This window comes from Leiobunum rupestre, chromosome 7, assembly GCF_980474605.1.
Source record: "Leiobunum rupestre chromosome 7, qqLeiRupe1.1.hap1, whole genome shotgun sequence".
Classification (NCBI taxonomy): Eukaryota; Metazoa; Arthropoda; class Arachnida; order Opiliones; family Sclerosomatidae; genus Leiobunum; species Leiobunum rupestre.
This window is the reverse complement of record NC_143390.1, coordinates 35,208,421-35,229,667: the sequence shown is the minus strand read 5'-3', so window position 1 is coordinate 35,229,667 and position 21,247 is coordinate 35,208,421. Positions and strand designations below refer to the sequence as shown.

The 21,247-nt window shown below is 37.6% G+C and overlaps 1 protein-coding gene across 1 annotated transcript in view; it reads left to right on the top strand.

Annotated features, from left to right (window-relative positions):
* LOC149936101 (cell adhesion molecule Dscam1-like) overlaps positions 1-21,247 on the top strand; it is a 69,407-nt gene that overhangs the window by 1,884 nt on the left and 46,276 nt on the right. The window lies entirely within an intron of this gene.

Here is a 21,247-nt window from a genome sequence, read left to right as displayed (position 1 = left end):
TTCATTTAGTTTTATTCGCTTTAAATTGCACGATTGGCCGATATTCATAATGCGAGGACTCGCCGGGAGAAAAGGCTAACGCCATCTAACGGACGTTCTGGATCGTAAAACTATTGTCAAGACTAGGACGGCTACTCGCGTTTTAACGTTAACTTCCTCCTCCGCCGAATGATCTGATCCGTTGCAAATTTAGTTTCGCTGTGGGGAGACTGCCCGTTAAAGATACTTTCCCTCGCTATCTCCTAAATTACGAACAATTTGCTTCGACGCTAAATTTTTAGTACCAATATTTCACAATAATTACACTATATTTATTATCTACAAGTTCTCTAACAAATGAAAATTGAAATATATTTATAAATTTAAAGCAACCTAATACAAATATGGTAGTAAAAAATATTAGGGAACGTTAAAAAGTAAAAGTCCTCTCATCGATTCTTAGATGTTAAATTTACCTTTAAATTCTTTATAAGATTTTGGTTCATGATATAGTAAATGCAACTTATTTTCCAAATGACATTTCCTCGCCCCTTACTGTAGAATATTAATCAGGTTATTAAGCAACTTTATATCGCGAATCGCACCCTGATATATCTTTTTGTTATTCATCTCATTTTCCGGGTAATTTAATTTGGAAATGCGGAGAAGAGAGAGAGAGAGAGATAGATGAAGAGTGAACGAGTGGAAGTTTTCCACGCGCGCTCCAACTCAATTACCTCTTGTCTTTTAACATCGACGAACGACGGGTGAAGGAGAACCGCCTGGAATATCGAAAAATACACATTAGGCCCGGAAACCGCGATTGCCCCGAAAGGCCGGCTCTCGCAGCTGCTGGCCTTGTCTCGAACGCGACGTATAAGCCGCTTTTTTCCATAATTAGATCCGGAGACGAAGTTTGACACGCTCCGAAACGGCGATTTCAGCGCCCTCTTCTGTCTTTCTACCAAAGGTTTTTTCGACGGCCGCTTGTTCAGTATACCGTGTGACGTCATTAGTGACGATCTCATTAAGGAACTAATGGTGCTTAACAAAAATGAGCTCTTCCAATGGCTTACCGGACTCCTTTTTCTATTCGACGAAAACTGTCTCTAGAAATAAACTAGCCCCTATGTAGCGTTCTTCCCCTCCATGTTTACCCTTCCCTCAGCCAATCTTTTGATGGTGCCATTTAACCCTAGAAAGGGCGGCCACGATGTTGATAAGAGGGAGATGCGGGGTAGGAGGCGTGGTAAAGCCTTATCAGCTATTTAGATTAGTTTTCTCGTTGGTTTTTCGTTGTTGATTATAAATCAGTTATAGGAAGGGATAATTAACAGGGATGTCCTCTTTTTTTCTACTCGAGCAGATTTAATTGTCAATTTTTGAAGTACGATTTCCAGCTGCAATTTGCGAATTTACGCCAAATCTCAGATTCTCTTTCCTAACGGAATTTTATTAATATTTCGTTGATAATGAAGCCGTTCTCCTGAACAAAACAGCGTTGAATATTAATTATGTTTTTGACACGTTACGCTTCTAGCACACTCGGTGGAAAAGGTCAAAAATTCATATTTAGAAGTAAACTCCTTAACAAGTACACGTTTTCTTAAAGTTCAAAACATAAGACCAACATACCGGTATTTGCTTTAATCTCAACTCGTTAGTGCTTCCACTTTTTCGTACAACTAAACGAGACGTATTAGGCTTCATCTCTTGGGAGCCTACATTATAAAGTGAACCGTACACTGTTTAAAGAAAAATTAAAAAGAAGTTAGACGATTTGACCTAATTTTAGTTTTCAAAATAATTATATCGCGTCTCTACGGATTGTATAAATATTAAATATATTCAAACTACTTCTGAATAAATTATGGCGTTGGACTTAAGAATTTCCAATAAAATAAATTTCCCCCGTATATATTTAAATTGCCTCTACATAGCATTATTTTTTTTTCATTTCAAGAAATATCCGCACCGAAAACTATACGTAGTAATGATATTTAGATAATTTGACCCAATCGTTGTCTCCCTTTAGATTAGACAATTTCGACAATTGTATCTTTGTCGATTACAGCGCGTATCTTCCTGTTACAAAATTTCGAATTAAATCGCTGAAGGACGTTTACGAATATAACGCGGGGCCCACACAGGGCCCAATATAACAAGTTAATCAAAAGAGGAGGCTGGAGTCGATTGAGCGAATCAGCGCCAAATCTAGCTGGGCTTCGCTTCTCTAGTGGCGTAATTGCGAACAGGCTCGAATTTGCGTATGGAAATTCTCTGGACATTTCTCCAAATGGGATTTTGTTCCCGATAATTATTCGCTGAGCGCTCTTTGTTTCTCTTCGTTTCGCGGGTGACTATTCAATATTCGCGCCGTCCACGTTTATATCCAAAAGTTTCGATTATTTAAACGGCACCGTATCGTCTCCTCGGCGCCAATAGCGAATCTTAAACTTAAAATCCACCGCGATTCGATAAATATTGATTTTGGCCGGGACAAATATTCCTTTTCAATTTCTCGACCTAATTAAGACGCGAGAGAGTGGAAGCTGAGGTCTAAAACGGAACTTTTATACCGAGTCTAAATGGACTTTTAAAATCCCTTCTCTATCGCCGTAGCGCCGAGCTAATTTCGAGTTCACTCAAAGTCGGGAAGTACACTCGCCTTAATCGGTCTTCGCACGCTTGAACTTTAGAGGGTCAGCTGGTTAGTCGAGTTTATTTCGATCACCCGGGAGGGGAGGTGGGTTTCTCTTTCCCGCAGTTCGTTTCTGATTGGTCTCCACATCTACGGAGCTTTCACCTTTCTTCTGACCTATTCACCTGTGCGTGGATGGTATTGCGGGAGGGGAGAGTATTGGGCAGTCGCTCCATTCAGCTGATGTACTCAATTGCCAATTACACAGAACAAACGAATCGGTCAAGACCCGCCTCAATCAGCTCCTTTCCCAGAAGGGCCCCGTTTCTACGCGACGTACACGGCCCATTGTCAAGCTCGGCTCCGAACAAAGAAAAGACAGTGGTCTGTCACGCGAGTAATAGAAATTCGGAGTTGAAAAGGCTGATAACGCTCGCTCGACGATCTTACCCGAAAAGGAATGGCCGTAAAATTTATCGTAATTATTGGTTCGTTTCTATAGCGATAGCAATTTCTGGATGGACGAGCCAGAGATAAATGAACTGAGATATTTTTAGATTTGTAACGAGAAATAGCCTTCTCTTTCGGAATTAAAATTATCTTATGTAGAAGTGGGTGACTCAGGTCGCCTACTATTGCGTCTCGCTTCCACGAAATTATTCACTTTCGGGGAAATTATTCAATATTGTAGAAGGATTCGATCTTTTCCTGATAATTTCCGCGAGAACTTGGATATCGTTTTAGCTTTGCTTCGACGAAATTTACAACCTTCAGACATATATTGAAATACTGAGTAGCGAAGATTTATTGAATTCTGATCCCATAGCTGAAATTTGAATTTTTTCGATTTAGGAATTCGAAGATATTTTCGCATTAGAAGCGCAAAGTAAACCCAGGTAGCAAACTAAAGTGCATATTTTTATGATTGCCTATTGTTTTTATATAATTTTCATCGATTTTAAATATTTGCATATATTGTCATGTTGAATTTATTAGAGGTAAAACTTAGACAAAAGCATTTTTCGGTTTCCAAATAAGTTGTGCTATGTTGAAATAAGTCATTCTAATTTCCAAAAGTCTTATTGAGATTTTAATTCATAATGGCACATCATTTCTTATTCTAATCAGCTTAATGTTGAATGTTAATCAATCGTCCTTAAACGAATAATCTTAATCTCATCTGAAACTAAAAATAAACCCCTAATGAAAATACCGCTTGTTACTAAGCTTCCCGGAGAAGGGCAAATATTAGCCCACCAAAATCTGATACACGGTGTAAGTTGATAGTTCAAATTTTTTTGGGCGTTTCGAAACTAAATATCGAACACCGTAATCAATTTTTAATTAGATTATCGAAAGGCAGGAAACTAAAAAAATAGTTGTTGGAGATGTTTTGCTTTCTTTTAACTCCTACAAAGTCATTACAAAAAAAGTTATTTTTTAATTTAGTTAAAATGAAATGTTACTTACGCACGCTATCCGAATGAAAGTGCGGGAAAAACCTGCTTATTTTTATCCTCGAGGAACGGATCGGGGGTCTTCGGATAGCGCTATAGGTCGCTCCGTGATCGAAACTCCGCAAAATAAACTCATCCCGTATTCTATCCCTTCAAACTTTACGGTGCGCAAACACGCAATTTTGTTTTCCTTTTTGCATTTTTCTCAGAGGAGTCTCATTCTGGGGGGTTATTTTTTGCAAGATACGACCGTAAGCCTTTTCCGTGGGTCTGTGAACTGCTTTTCCAAGAAAATGAGGAAAAAGGTACCAATAGTGAAAGGTTATCGCGTATCTCATACGCAAAAAATAAAAGCTAGATCTAGAGTGAATGTTTCCGTAAGTTATATCCAGAATACCTAACTTCTTACTTAGCCAATGTTGGTAAGCTTTCATCATTAATGCGCTTTCGCTGAATCGTGACCTCTTCAAGCCAGAGGCAGCTTGAATAATTTCAATACCACTTTGCGAAATTAACGATTGTTTATAAAATAAAAAAACTCAATCGTGGTACATCGTTTATTTATTAAGTACATTCGCTTATGAGATTTAAATTTAATATTTAAAATGGATTATTATTCCTCAGTATCTCTCAGCTAATTCAAAGATAGAGATTAATAAGTTTATTTTCAAATAAATAAAATGAAAATAAAATGAAGGAATCGAACTCGCGAGTGTTATTGAAGTTCATTTTATTTTTCGTCAATTTTGTTAATTCCAAACTCAGCGAAAGTTTCGAAGCGATAAATTAGCCAATTTATGTATCCCTACCTTTTAGCCAAACAGTAAATAGATGGGAAAGATATCTCTACGTCAAAGAGAGCCTTCCTATCATTTTCCCTCTTCCTTTTTTATCTTTGAAAATTGATTTCCAAACATCCGCTTTCGCTCCAGTTCCGAGATCCTTTGTTGAAATAGCTCGGCTAAGAAATTCCTCCGGTCAAACGAGTTAGTTTCCAGGCATTAGTTTGGGGTCTGAGCCCGCTCATTCCACGCTCGTAGAATAACCGACGGCAGTCGAGCTGGGAATAGCTGAGGATGCCCGTTATATTGCAAAGCTAATTTCCTCTCCGAGAGTCTCGACGAAAACTTTGTTAACTCTTTCCAGCGCTACCCGATCCCCAGCGTCTTCGGATAGTGCGCCTCGTAAAACTACAAGGCCTAAAAGATAGCCCCAGCCACCTTCTCATCTCGGATGGCCACGCGTCTAAACAATATTTTTCTCGCTTTCTTCTTTTTTATTAGTTTACTTAAAAGATCTTTCGATAGCGCTAGTGAGGTGCAGTCGATCCTACTTTATATCTTAAGGTTCGAAAGTTTGCCGCGTGTTAGTTTTATACTTAGGTGAGTTAGTTATCTTTACCGCTAATGGCCTCTAGTGTGGTGTTAAATTAAATAAGCAACTTCTTGGACATTTTTTCTTATTCCGTCGCCATTATTATCAATGTTTTAAATAAGCGGTTTATAACATTTTATAAATTTAACACTAAATAATATACAAATAAATAGCACGGTAGCTATAGTTTGGAAATTTGTACATGAAATGTCTACTTTTAAAAAGGAAATTACGTCACAAAGTTTGATTCGTAATTTATTAAATTTGAAAGATGAAATACAAAAGACAGATATAATAATAATAAATAATAATAATCAACTAGGCTAATACCCAAGGCACCACCTGAGGCCTAAGTCATCATGCGACTTTTGAAGCCCTAATTCAGGTGGCCGGGTTACAATGCGTAGGAGGGTGGTGGCAAGCCCTGCATGCCACGAGATCGAGCCAACAGCTCCCTAGATTTGGGTCCGTATGGGCAGTTCCCATTTCCACGGTTCCCATTTGCGCAGTTCCCATTTGCGCACTTTCTCATTGGCGCTTTTCCTTTTTGCGCAGTTCCTCAATAGCGCAGTTTAGTAATCACGCAAAATTTTCTCATTTGCGCAGTTCCTCAATAGCGCAGTTTAGTATTCTCATTTGCGCAGTTCTCCATTTCCGCAGTGCTCCGTTTGGGCAGTTTTCTCATTTGCACAGTTCTCCATTTCCGCAGTGCTCCGTTTGGGCAGTTTTCTCATTTGCGCAGTTCACCGTTTGCACAGATTAGCATTAGCGCGGGTTTCAATTTGCACGGCTTCTCATGAAGTAAATAAGCCCTGACCTAAATATTGCGTATTTTGCCATTTTTCCTTGAAAAGATGTTGTTTATGGGTTTTATTTTTTATATAACCTTATTTAGCATCCACCTGAGCTGCTAGCGTACGATTAAGGTCCTGCCGCGTTGTAAATACCAATGATTTTCATGTTTTCCTCAGGTGAAATATCTTTGGAATATATTTCCAGTCGAACAGCGAATCGTAGCTTCGCAGCCGTTTGACTAAGATGAAAAAGTGGTATCTGCCTAGCTTAGGCCTGCGGCAGCCATCTTACCTAGCCTAAGCTTGCGGCTACACCTAAGCTCAACTAGCCTGGACTACGCTTGAGGCGATAAAGCAAAAACTCAAGGGGGGCGCCAAAAGACATCTTGAGCTATGGGTGTAATAACAAATCATCCAGTCACATGCAAATCTTAAGAAATCTTTATTCAAACCTATGCAAGTACAACTACTCGACTGCGTGTAGATGGATACGCGGGTGGGCTTCGCTCGAGCGTTGGGGGCGCGTGGTGCCACCCCAACCCCATTCTTGCTATCACGATGGGCCGTCTATAACGTGACCTAGACGGCAGTACCTAGCCATAACGAACCAAGTATTGTCCAACTTAATATTAACCTAACGTATCGTAGCCAAGTATAAAGTCTGGACCTTTAAAGGGAGTGTATAATAAATCGAAAAATCGTCTGCTTTCTAACGTTATTCCTAGTTTCTGTTAAACCTGGTTAAACTCGTTGGTCCCCCATAAAGTTTGAAATATCTACTCCCTTTAAAGCACAACCATATATTTTCCCAATACCTCCCATCTAACTAAACGTCGAAAACGTGGATATATATATGACTTTAAGCCTATCATAAGGTCCCCATAAGTAAAGGTCTACCATAGGGGTTCATGGTAACGGCGTTGTCCTGTAGAGAAGAAAATGAACGTACGACGATAGGGCAGTAGCGACATCTACTTTTTAAAAATGTCTACATCTAAAATATTCTCTAACTTGGTAGACCAGCCACGCTCGGGTTGATAAATGCCACACAAAGCGCGTCTAAATCTCACATTTGAAAAAATAAATACCTTCAGAAACGCAACTCTTATTTATAATAGCCAGTTTTAGGTTCTGATGAATCATTTTGCAAAGATAAGTGTTAATTTTAAGTTTGAAAGCGATAAAATTCAAGTTCAAGTTCAAGTTTTATTGGAATTAACAGAGTTGGGATACATTTGGAGTAGGGCTAAGTCAAGTTTGACTTGTAAGCCCTTTTTGGTTAGCTACATTAAACAATAATCACATTCTAGCATAAAAAAATATTAACATGAAAAAGAAAGATATCAAACCAACTCTCAAAAGAGAGTACGAAAAAAATTAAAAAACTACACAATACAAATAAACAAAAAAACTGTGTTATAAGAATCCGTAATAAAATACAAAACAAGGTTAAAAAATATACTATCAGGAATTCAACAAAATATGACATCATAAGTGTGTTGAAATATATTAAAAGATTAACAAAAAGGTAAACAATGTTAAAGTACTCTAGGAGAGTTTGAGGGCTACGTGTTGATAGTATCATTTTGAAGTAACCAAGATTTTAGATTGTGTTTAAAAATATTTTTAGAAGCATCTAAATTTCCCATTATCGAATTAAATAGTTGGATTCAATTGTAAAATATGGAAGCTATTTATTTACTAGTTCTACATTGTGGATAAGCCTTGGCTACGGTGCTAAGGGTTCGCGGCGGAGATTTCTCCCGCGTGGTTCTTATTTTAAAAACATTCGCGCACGGCTGGCGCACATTCATAATGCATTTCGCGAAATTTATTTCAGAAATGCATAGTTTAGGATATAGCCACTAGGAGGTGCAGATTTTGAATACCTACCTCTTAATAACGGGTATGTGATCGTCAAAAATTTGGCCTAGACCTTTGCTTAAGGGGACCTTATGATAGGCTTATGATATAACCGATACCGGGGTTGCCTATCACATATAACCAAACCCAAAGAAAAAGTGAACGTGGAAGTTAAAATAAAAGAAATCATTATTTACCCCAAATATTATTGTCCCCTGTGAAATACGAATTTCCCATTTAAATAAGTGCTCATTTTTATCCCTGGTCCCACTTAGATTCCTGAATTTTTCACCTGAATGTAAGCTTAACCTCTCCAAAATACAGCTGAATTAGGTCTAATGCAACTGTTACAAGCTGCATTTATTCCTTCAAACCGAGAAACTTATTCACAGCGTAACAGTTACTACATTTTCATCTTAGCCGAAAGGACGAGAAACTAAAATTTACTGTTCGACTAAACATATATATATCCTATAACAGTATTTAACCGTAGAAAATCATGAAAATTATTGGAATTTACAGCACGACCAAACATAGCAGTTCATCATACAAAGTTATGACAAAAAACGACATGAAGAAAACCGCGCAAATGGAAAATATCTGCGCAAGTGGAAAACGCGCAAATCTAAAACTGCGGAAATGTGAAACTCGCGCAAATGGAAAACCGCGCCAATGAGACCTGCGCAATTCGACCGAGCCACGCAAATGAGAAAACCGCGCAAATGGAAAACATCTGCGCTAGTTGAAAACTGTGTTAATATAAAATGTGCTAATGGGATCTGCGCAAATGAGAACTGCGCAAATGGAAAACTGCGGAAATGGGAAACTACGCAAGTGAAACTCGCGCAATTGCATATGCGTTAATGGGAACTGCGCAAATGAGAACTGCGCAAATGGAAAACTGCGGAAATGGGAAACTACGCAAGTGAAACTCGCGCAATTGCATTTGCGTTAATGAGAACTGCGCAAATGAGAACTGCACAATTGGACCATTACCATATTTAACATTCAAAAAATAATATTTGACCTAATTATCGTTCGAATATTTGTAAATGTTTATTGTTAAGAAGAAAATAGCGAAAATCGAAATTTGATAGCTTTTAAATGGTAATTCCAAAGACATATTTTATAATTACCATTATCCAAGCTCTGAAAATACAATTTTCTTGAATATAGATATTTAACCTATTTTCAAGTTAAAGAAAAGACCCTTAAAAGTCTTCCACCGGCGGTTCTTCGCGACCCCCTTTTCAAAAGTTATATTTCTTCCTTCGAGTTAAGTTCACACGTAAAACGTTAAACTGGCAATGAGTAGGGTAGATTCTCGAAACCTTAAAACCAGGTATCACGCGCTCGAACAAATTAGGTTACTGAAATTTAGAACACTCTACGCCCGATCTTAAGTAAACCCCGCTTAAATTAGCGAGGAGTAGGGAGGGCCTTTGACTAGCGGACTTTAAAGAGACTTGGATATTCATTTCGGGTCACGGATAATACGGCTCCAGTATTGTAAGGAGCGCTCGCTTTCGAATATAAATAACTTAAAGTACATATAAAATGAAGAAAGCTGAAAAATACCTTTAATATTCCCACACTATACGAGTTTAATCTTTTCTTATTATATTCAAGAAAAATCGTATTGACATTTTAGTCGGAGCTCTTTGCGAAATTCACTTGCCAAAGATACACGGCGCGGATACTCGGGTCGGCCACTGCTGCCAGCTCTCAATTCTATTAAAAAAGTGACCGCGTATTGTCCTATCGAATTGTGTTTGACTTCTTGGACCAATCGTCGGGTATGGAGGGAAAGAAACACGCCAGGGGTTTCTGGTATTGTATGCCTCGGCTAAACAGCGGTATCGTTATACTTGGCAGTTTGAGGTAAGGGTTTAGAAGAAGGTGAAGTCTCTTCTCGCCGACTGGTCCTTCTTGACACCGAGTATAATACTGTCACGGGTACTACTCGGGCTTAACCATACAAGCGGCCTCCACAAAAAGTCCTCTTTTTGGGTCTTGACTCGGAAGTCGTCGAGGGAAAAATATTAAATTGCCTTTTCGCTTTCTTTTCATCCGCCGCTTCTTTCGACCTTCTATCGGCAAACAGTTGCTTTTTCAGACGTCGGCCGCCCACCCCTCCCTTATAAGGATTTACCGGGAGGACTCCAAAAAAGATCCGAGGGCGTTGAAACTGATGTGAAACGAAGAAAAAAATCTCGTTATATTTATTTTACGTTGAAAAGAAGAAAGAGTGAAAAAGAGCAAATATCTTTATTGATAAAATTGCTTAGGAAGTTGATTTTTGAAACATCACCTTAAAAAGTGGGAGGGAAAATAAATGTAATAAGCATAGAAAGTTTCGTCGATTGCGAAGATCCCCGTGAAGTGATAAATTAGATCACGCGTCAAATTTTTGTTTGAAGTTTGAGCTCCCTTTCAATTCTATCGAATTTTGTTGTTGGCTCTACCCTGGGCATCGGTGCGCTGCGTGTCGAACACTTTTACAGGCGGATGGCCTATTTCGAATCGAAAATAGACCAAATTAAAAACTTCGAAATAGCCTGTAAAACACGGAGGTGATAATCACCGATTTTGTTCAAAGTCGGGTATAGTACTCCATGTACCTTAAAAAACCTGCAAGGGAAAAGTTGCGACGGGCGCTCGTTTTGCCATGGCAACCGAAAAAGTTTTTGACAACATGATTTGGAATTATTTCCATTGAAAATAACATGGGAATCTGAAGTATTTTAAGGGTCCCCCAATTGACCAAATTTCATTTAAACTTGATTAAATTTAATTTTTAAAATCAATGTAAATTTTTTTTAACGTTTTTGAAATTTTCAAAATTTTTCATTTATTAAAAGGTTTCACAGGGACCCTTAAAATCCTTCAGATTCCCATGTTATTTTCAATGGAAAAATCCCAAATCATGTTGTCCAAAACGTTTTCGGTTGCCATGGCAAAACGAGAGCCCGTCGCAACTTTTCCCTAGCAGGTTTTTTAAGGTACATGGAAGTGTACACTATACCCGAGTTTGAACAAAATCGGTGATTATCACCTCGGGTCGTCTCCTTGTTAGTGTCTATTTGGAAATAAGAAATGTTTAAATAAGCTCGGGGATGTATGAAAGTTTGAAACCCAGTTCTAATACCGTATCTATAGTACGAAGAAAGTGTATTTCGATATAAAAATATCCGATATTTCCCATACGCTCGGCGAAAGGGCTGTTCCAATATGATATTCAATTCCGAAAATGATAAAAATTCAATCTTGAAATAGTGTAAAATATTTCACTACTCGTATCCTATCCCAGCGCGGCGGGCAATTTGAAAAGGAAACCGATGGAAGAAGAATGTAAAATTTTACTCCCGACGTGAGACCGAGGAAAAGAGAGAGAGAGTGAGAGAAGCAAACGCGTAAAGGTCTATGGGAATAAATTTATCGCGGTTGATAGGATTAAATATATATAAAGAACTGTTTTCCGCATTTTCTCGTTTTGTTTCCCGGAAAATAAAGAAGATGAAACCGTACCCGTTAGTTCCTATATTCGCCTTCACTCGGACATTTCCGAAACTTCGCGACCGTATTTAGTGAGACGGCAAAAATAGGGTAAAATCTGCCGTCATCAACGTCTGCCTTGGTTTCTCGCACCTCGATATGGCGAATTCCGTTGAGTTTTGGTTGAACTATAGGACTAAATCAAGCGCTCTACTAGCAGCGGCGCGAGAACTGCCGACCTAAAATTGGATTTTTTCTATCCCTTTAGTGGGAAGTCAGTCCGAATTGCGTGGCTCCGGGCGAAATCCCATTTCGAATATAAGAGGCGCTATCCCGTTCTAGGAAGAAGAAAATGTAAGAGGCGTATGTAAACTGGGTTCGAGTTATTCCCGTGAATTCGAAGGCAAAGGGTTCGTAAGTTACGAGAGTATAGCTACCGCGGTAATATCGAAAGTTTTTCCCTCCTTGGCCCAAAACGAGTTTAGGTCGCTCTCTCTCTCTCTCCGGGTAAAGAAACGAGCAAAGGAGTAGAAATTTTATTTTCGACCTATTTGTAGAGAAGCTCGGTAGGCTAGACGTTCTCAAGGTCCTTGACAATTCCTCCTCCTTCGGCCGTCTCGATTCTTTTCATTTTCTTCGAATGCGTCCGTATTTTCGAAATTGACGATCCCAGATGTCCGAAAGAAAAATATATAAAATAAATATTGAAGCGTAGTTGCCGAGGTATAATTTCTGATACAAGCGCGATCACAAACAGGGTGGCCTCACCTCCAATACGTGCTGTTTGTTCATCTTGAAAGATGTAAACCCAAATTCAGTCGGCAGAGAACGGATCAACAAGAAATAAGGTTCTAATATAATCTTTAAAATTTATAAATCAAATCAATAATATACGACTATAAGAACGTTGGATCTAAGACGTATCATAAATGGCTGGAATGCAATACCGTCGGACATTCTACAATCTTTCAAAATTGCTTTCCGAAAGGCCATCACAATGAGGCTCTCCAACCCAGATTCGTCTACTATTTCCGAAAGAGTCGCATCCCCCCTTAATTCTCAAAGTTCTTAGCTTATTGTTATTATTATTCATATTAAATTTTTTATTAAGCTCAATTTTTCAGTGTATATTCACTTTAATCTATATTTAATAAAATTGTAACTAACCATATTCGGACCGCACATAAGCCTACTTAAATTTTCCAAACTTGTTTATTTTTAATTGAAAGCTTCAAATCCCGGATCACCTAGCTAATAATACTTTTCATTGAAATAGTTTTTAAAGCGTTAAATTAAAGATTTACATTTGTATTAATTAAATTTTTTAATTTTTTTTACATTGAAAAAGTTTTAATAGTGTTAAACTAAAAATTTGGATTCGTCATTATACAGGGTGTTTCAAAAGGTTATGCAAAAATGTTAAGGGGGTGAGTTGAGAAGTATGCCTGTTTTTTTTTACCCATTTTCCTACGACGAGTTCAAATAGCGCCGGAGAGCTTCAAAGTGTGGCCTACCAGCCCCTGGAAGTAGGCTGCAACAAGCGAGAAACCAAGCAACAGGGAAATTCGAACATAAAGGTTTTGGGGTCGTGTGATAGGTAAAAAAGGACTTTGTAAACAAATCGAGGTAACCAGCGTAGAAAAGTAAACTTAAACAGTATTTAAAGTCCCTGCTGCTTGGTTTTGCGCTTGTTGCAGCCTACTTCCAGGAGCTGGTAGGCCACTCCTTAAATTTTTGAATAACCTTTTGAAACACGCTGTCTATTATTTAAACTATTAATGTTTTTTAAACCTTTAAAAATAAATTACACATTTTATATTAAATATAATAAATATTGTTCGAAAACTATGTTTTACTGGATGATCCAGGATATTAACCTGGCTCATCAACAGCAGAATTAATTTATGTTGTGGCATCATTTTTCTAGACAATTCAATTAACTTTAATCTATGTTATTTTAGCTGGAATCTAAGATTAATGAACGACTAATAACTTAATAACACCCAGGATTAAATTTATAAGTTAAACTTTATTGAAATACGTGTTGAAGTCGATTGTTCTGTTCCGTATCATATCGTGGCCATCTTGTTTCTTTCTCCCGCGAAGGATAACATGAACGCGTTCCGTCAATATTTGCTCGTGACAAGATTATGTTTTTATTTCTAAGGAAACTGTTTTCATTCCACGGATAACACGACATAAACATATTACGGAGGCAGTCTATATCGTCTAAGAGCTGGTAAATACGATGTATCTCACCACCCACGCAGCTCGAAGGAAAATGATTTTTCGGTCAAATCACTTCGAGGGCCTCAGAACGGAGAAGTAGCGTAGAAAGAAGGGCCGAAAAGAAGACAAAGTTGACGAACCGTCCATCCTTTGTTTGTTGATTTTCGTCCCTCGATGTGTCTTAAGAGGATTAAGATCGATGTTAAGCCGTCCTAGACAAAAAGAACTGTAGCCCACACTCTCGGTGTTGGAAATATGACGGCGAAGCGCTATTCTTCTTTATCCGCTTCTATCCCCGCCTAGTTACCCCCAATCTCGTTTCCCTTGGCTTGCCAATATTTGTCAACGTCCCTAATACTCTGACATAGATAAATCCTCGCTAGTTAAATCTCGCGCGCATCCATCCACCCTAGAAGGGAACTCGCGTTAAGCTCCGGGTTTAGGCTGGAGCCCGCGCGTGAGTGTGACGCTTTACTTAAGGGATTAGAAATGGATAGTGGCGAAATGGGCGCGGTAAAACAGCGTACACTTCCGTTTGCGTTGGAGAACTGTATATCCTATCTGACATTCCTAAATGCTCTTAAGAACTCAATTTTGAGTAGAAACAAGAATACATTTATATTTTGGGAGAATGAACATGTTGAAACGATCCGCCCATCGTCTAGTTTTCCTCTTCACGAGACAGCGGGGGAAGTAAACAGAGCCGCTGTTATTTTGCATGTCAGAATACGTAAGGAAATCAATGAGATACAGGGACCATTTTGGCCGACCTTGAGGGGGAATGGGAGTAAAGCTAAATATCATCTCAACATATTTTATTTAAAGAGTTAGAGATATTCCTTTAAGTATTTTGTAATTAATGAATTTAAAGAAAATAAAGAAGATATCACGGGATTAAATAACTTTTATCAACAGTCTCTTAAGCCATCTACGCCCAAACAGTTTGACACATGTCACGTTGGTATTCAACGGGGAACCCTCGATCTTAAATAAATAATTGAAAAACCCCCTTTTAACTTCTTATCCTGGTTTGAGAAACACTTTAATTCGATTTCGCGGGTGGATCCTCGAACTTGTTCCCTTTTTATCGCATGCCTCATTTACTGTCTTGGCGTTGAGCAAACAACAGCATTAGGGTAATTGATGAGCTCTTCTCGCTCGCTAACAAAACACCGCCAACCCCCCCACCCCTCCCCCTTCTTCTCTATGCGTAAGTCCCTTAGGATGGAACACTCTTAAACTTTTAATCAGTATCCTCATTTTAAGAAAGTGAAATGCGTGCTCCCCGAAAGCGCGGCGTGAGGGGTTAAACTTTCTTTTAAAATAATATGATATGTCTTCTGAACCGTACGTAGGTTTTTTAAGCCATTTAGTTTCTTCGCCTTCACCGCTTTTTCATTCGCCATTTCTTTAACATCTAATGCGTGGAAAATTGACACGCTCTTTGCTTCTCCACCGAGGAAAAAAAAGACTTTTCCTTCCAGAGTTGGTAGTTGATAGAAAGCCTAACGCGAAATAACGCCGTACTTAACTTTCGCTTCCACTGTACGAACGAAATCGGTTTTCTACCGGGAGAGTTTAAACGCTTTCGCGGTTCTCAACTAGAGGGCGTACGTGTATCTAGAAGCTCCCTTTTTTTACGTATCGTTTGGCGAATGCAAAGTATCAAAATGGCGCGTTGAAAACCCTGCTGGCTTGTCACGAGAGATATATCCAGGGCCCCAACACACTCGCCTTACTTCCCATTTGCAAAAAGCTTTATCTGCCGGGAAAAACGCGAAACGCGTAACTTAGGAAAATTCCGGTGGTAAAATAGACTGCTGATAAGGTGGAAAACGGCTGACGTCGGCAGTCCGAGAGATGAAGAAAAATATACCCCATTCCCCCGTAATACCCCTACCGAGGAGAAAAAAATATCTTTTTTCCCGCTTTCACCGCTTTAAATGGTTAGATTTATTAGAAAAGGTGATAGGAGGGAAGCGTTAATACGTGTATAGACCTTCCCCCGTTCCCAAAAAAACTACTTTCATTAAAAACAGCAAATTCTTATAAATAATTCATTTTGGAGATATTGGAAAGAAATTACCAACAATTTCGGTACTGGTATTTGACAGGTTTATCTTTATATTTAATATTTTTGTGAGAAATATTTTTATACCAGAAGGAATGGAACGTTATATTCGTGCACGCGCGGCTACCTCGAATTTCGCAGTCAGTCCCTCTACGCGCGCCTCATATTAAACGGGAACCTAACGTCGGTAATATATTACTGCGTCTACGTGACCAATATAAGTGTAAAGGAATTTCTATTATTCCGATGCGAATCACACATTTATCTCGAAACGTCACGTTGGTTATCATCTGTCAGCACCGCCCGAAACGAAAGGAGTATACTCGTAGAAGCCATATTTTTCATTTACGAAGATATAGCAGTAGATGTTCGACTGTCTTTACGCGAGACAGCTAGCGGATTTGTTAAAAGTTAACTTATACATAGATTTTGACAATCGCTTGAGAAGTTGGTTTATTATAAGATAAATTAAAACAGAAGTATTTGATATCTTACATAATAAATATTACCTATTCTGCTCAAAATAGTCGCTTGAAACATGATAAAAAAGGTGAACCCTAAACAAATTTGAAGCAATTTAAAAACTTACAAATAGCTCGTACCGATAGGTCTTCGAGCAAACCAAAAGACGCGAAACTCGGACCAAATAGATCTTCGAGTGAAAACCTAAATTAAATTAAATAAAATAGCCGGAAATTTTATTTAATTTAGTTTTGTCTTTTTGTTTGCTGGAAGACCTATCAGTACGACCTATTTGTAAGTTTTTAAATTTCTTCAAACGACATCGCACTTCTTCTATGGGATTTGGCTTTCAACAGATTTTTTTAAAATTAAAACATGTTGTTAAGCTTGATCAAAGGAGCGAAATTGTGCATTGCCATTTTCCCCTAGCTCCAATAGTTTGTCTAATATCAGCGGTCAAAAGTGGACGAAACTTACTGTTAGTGTAGTCTATTTGTTAAAAGAATTCACGGCCCATCGGTTAGCGCTCTACGTTCGCGCGTCGCTAGTCCGGGCTCACTATCAATAGAGTTTTCTGGCCAAGATTTTTACACCTCTACTTCATTATTTATTTTCTCGCAAATTATTATTCGATGAATTTTTGGACGTGGAATTCTTTATTAATCAATATTTCATGAGCAATAATAAAATAAAACATACCATAAAAGAAATACTTAAGAAATCAGAATATATATGATTAAACATTTCGTTAAATCCCACATTCAACACTCGCAGATAGGAAAGAAACAGTCACTCCACAACAGATCAAACACTTATTTATCGATTTTAGTCACACAGTCGGTTAAAGTCACGGTCACACTACAATTAAAACTCAATATTTAACTATTTATTTACTGAGTTCGTTCATCGTGCGTACAGAACGAAACCAAATCCGACGCTTTGTTTTGGGAAGCATCCCGAATCTTGACAAGAAAACTATATTGATAGTGAGCCCGGACTAGCGAACGTAGAGCGCTAAACGTTGGGCCGTGACACAGCCAACATCGATCACGCGTACCGCGCTTTAGCACGAGTGTCTCAATCCCGATCTTGTACGCATCTCTGATTCGCTGTTTTTCTCGTGGCTTTCGTGGCATCGTCTGCTTTTTGTGTATTTTTGTCTCCGTCGCTTTTTCTTGATTTATTTTAATCAGAGTAAAATTTGGTTTTCGTTGATATAACCTCAATAATTTCTAACAGTTTAGGAAGGACTAATAAAACTAATATGTACAGAATCATGTCTTAAACATATAGCATTTTCCGCTATTAGCGGACTTCTTCAAATTCAAATTTAAATTGTAGCTAAATTTCTATTTCAGGGGTGAAAATTTCTAGGAAATAAAGTCAGTAAACTGTGTAGGGAAGACTAAATTCATATAATATCAGTAGCGTAGCCACGATTTTGTTTCGGGGGGGGGGGGGGGCACACAATTGAAAAAAAAAGTAAAAAAATTAAAAATATTTGTAAAATGGATTAGTAAACTGTGACAGTTAAAGACTAAAAAATTAAAATTTACTGATATTTTAACAAAATTATCATAGTTTTGAATATTACATCTACACTAGCCTATTAGTGTCTTCATCAATTTCAATCCCAAATTTAGCAAATATTTTTTTGAGTTGTAAATTTTATTGACATGAACTTAGTAAAGTCAAAAATTATCACATTTGGTAAAGTTAGTAACCATCAGATTTGGTTGAGCCTTTGATACTAATAAGAAAATCGCCTATGATAATATAATAAACAGAAAATCAAGTTGAATATTCATAAGAAAATTTTAATGGTGTTTAAGATATTAACACGTCAAGTTCTTATACATTCAAGATAAAAACGTGTTTTTAAAAAGTCGTTTATATAACCACAAAAAGCAGACGACGCCACGAAAGCAGACGAGAAAAACAGCGAATCAGAGATGCGTACACGATCGGGATTGAGACACTCGTCGCTTTAGCGACCCCAGCGGCCCCGTCAATCGCCTCGCATCTAATGTTAATTTGCGTGTATGAATAATCCCGATAGGGGCGCTACATACGACCAAAAACCTTCTATCACCAAAGGCGGGGAATACAAGCGAAATCGCGGTTTTCCACTTTCCTATTTAGAAAACACAAGGTATAGTAAGTATATTTATGTATAATTCATAATTTAAAAAATATTACCTTTTAAATATTAAAGTAAGAAAAAGAGACGTGTTTTTAACGCGAAGGCGCCATATTAGAATACATAGTTTGGAAGGCTGTAGAGATGTTTAGAGCGTTTTGACGCGTAAATAATGTCTCTCTTAAAAGGACATCGCACTTCTTCTATGGGATTTGGCTTTCAACCGATTTTTTTCAAATTGAAACATGTTGTTGGGCTTGATCAAAGGAGCAAAATTGTCCATTGCCATTTTTCCCTAGCTCCTATAGTTTGGCTAGTAGCAGCGGTCAAAAGTGGACGAAACGTAGTGTAGTCTATTTGTTAAAAGAAATCTTGGCCCATCGCTTAGCGCTCTATGTTTGTGCGTCGCTAGTCCGGGCTCATTATCAATAGAGGTTTCTTGCTGAAATTCCGGGTGCTTCCCAAAACCGAGCGTCGTACTTGGTTTCGTTCTGTTCGTACGACGTTATGATCGCACGATGAACGAACTCAGTAGATATATAGTTAAGTATTGAGTCTTAATTGTCGTGTGACCGTGACTTTAACCGAGTATGTGATGTATCGATAAATAAGTGTTTGATCTGTTGTTGAGTGACTGTTTCTTACCTATGAGCCAGTGTTGAATGTGGGATTCAACGAAACGGTTAATCATATATATTCTGATTTCTTTAGTATTTCTTTTATTTTATTATTGCTCATAAAATATTGAATAATAAATAAATAAATAAATTCATCGAATAATAAGTTGCGAGAAAAGAAATAATGAAGTAGAGGTGTAAAAATCTTGGCAAGAAAAATCTATTGATAGTGAGCCCGGACTAGCGACGCGTGAGCGTAGAGCACTAACCTATGGGCCGTGACTCCTTTTAACAAATAGACTATATTAAGTTTTGACCACTTTTGACCGCTGACACTGGACAAACTATAAGAGATAGGGAAAAATGGCACGGGACAATTTTGCTCCTTGATCAAGCTTAGCAACATGTTTCCATTTGAAAAAAATCTGTCGAAAGCCAAATCCCATAGAAGAAGTACGTTGTCCTTTATTAATCTTTAATAATAACAAATCTTTATTAATTATATATATATATATAACCGTTCTTAGTAGTATTTTCTGTAAATCTAATTAGTTTTAAGAGTAAGAATCTTAAAACTAATATAATTGAAGATAAAAGATGCTTAGCTACATCTTCGGAACTAAATAGGTAAAAGATAGATGGTCTGCAGCCTGCATTTCAAGGAGGATGATTTCTGTTCAGGTTTGTACCTTTATTATGGAAAAAAAATTCAGTCAGATAAAATTACAAACCGGCACTTACTAAATATACAATATTATTCTAGGTTTAAAAAGACGAAAGCTTAAAACTTGTTGAAACCTAAAATTATTATTTATTGCGCTTATAATATATTTAAACTTAATATTATTTAATAAAAAGTGTTAAAATAATATATTTACCTTGAAGTTACAGTGAATCTTCTTTTCACTTTTTGTTTTATTTATTTATTTACATGTTTTTCAAGTTTTTAACAATAATACTATGTTGCTGGCGGCATCTAGAGGATGTTCTTGGTTTCTGTTTAACTCTTTAATAATTTATAAACACCGTTAAAAAATTAGAATCATTAAAAAATATTATACTATTAGTTAAATATTAACCTACATTCGGTTTAATTCAATGTTTTTTAAAAATTTATTTAAAAATTATGGTTTTTTGTGGATTTTTCCTATCTGACTAACGTTAAATTTTGGTCGTAGCGAAACCCTGGTGGGAAAATATATACACGTTAAATTTAGGCGATTGACGGGGCCACTAAAGCGCGGTACGCGTGATCGAAGTTGGACGTGGCCGTGAATTCTTTTAACAAATAGACGATACTAAGTTTCGTCCACATTTGACCGCTGATACTGGCCAAACTATAGGAGCGAGGAAAACATGGCAATGGACAATTTTGCTCCTATGAATGCTTAACAACATGTTTTAGTTTGAAAAAAAAAAACGGTTGAAATCCAAATCCCGTAGAAGAAGAGCGATGTCCTTTGTTTAGGGTTTAGCTTTTTTATCCCTTTTCATAATGGACTAATCTACTTATTCGCTAGTTTTATCATCCTTTGCAATGTAGTCCATATAGGTGGTTCCTTTTAAATAAACGCTCGAAACATGAACCTCCGAAAGCTACGTTTTGGTGGATCCTGTGGAATTTCTAAAACTATTTTATAAATAAGTAAATATCGGTAGTTAGTGTAATTTTTACATTTTACATAGATAGGTAAAGTAATATTCGAGGTAAATTTTGCGCGGTTTATCCTGCGCTGGTATTATGTTTCATTTCAATGGCCTAGGTAGATACTTCTCTTGCCAGAGAGATAACATACTTCTGATAAAAGTTATTTAAGCATAAAGAATCGTGGAATTTTTTTGAAAGTCTTCGCAGAATTCACTTATTTTACTATTCCGAGTCTTTTACGAGTTCCTTTTAACGTTTTATACTTGCACTAGAATTTTTCTCAAGATATGTATTTGGCCAAAACTTATATAAAACGTCTTTTCAATTTTACTTTCTTTTCGAAAAACTAACGTCGGAAATCCGTCTAGCTGCGGGGCTGGTTCGCACCATATTGGCTGCGAGGGCAGCTTTTCTACGGGTTCCTCCTCACCCCACCAGAATAACGCACGACCTAGCTAAGAAGTTCGGGCACTCTGA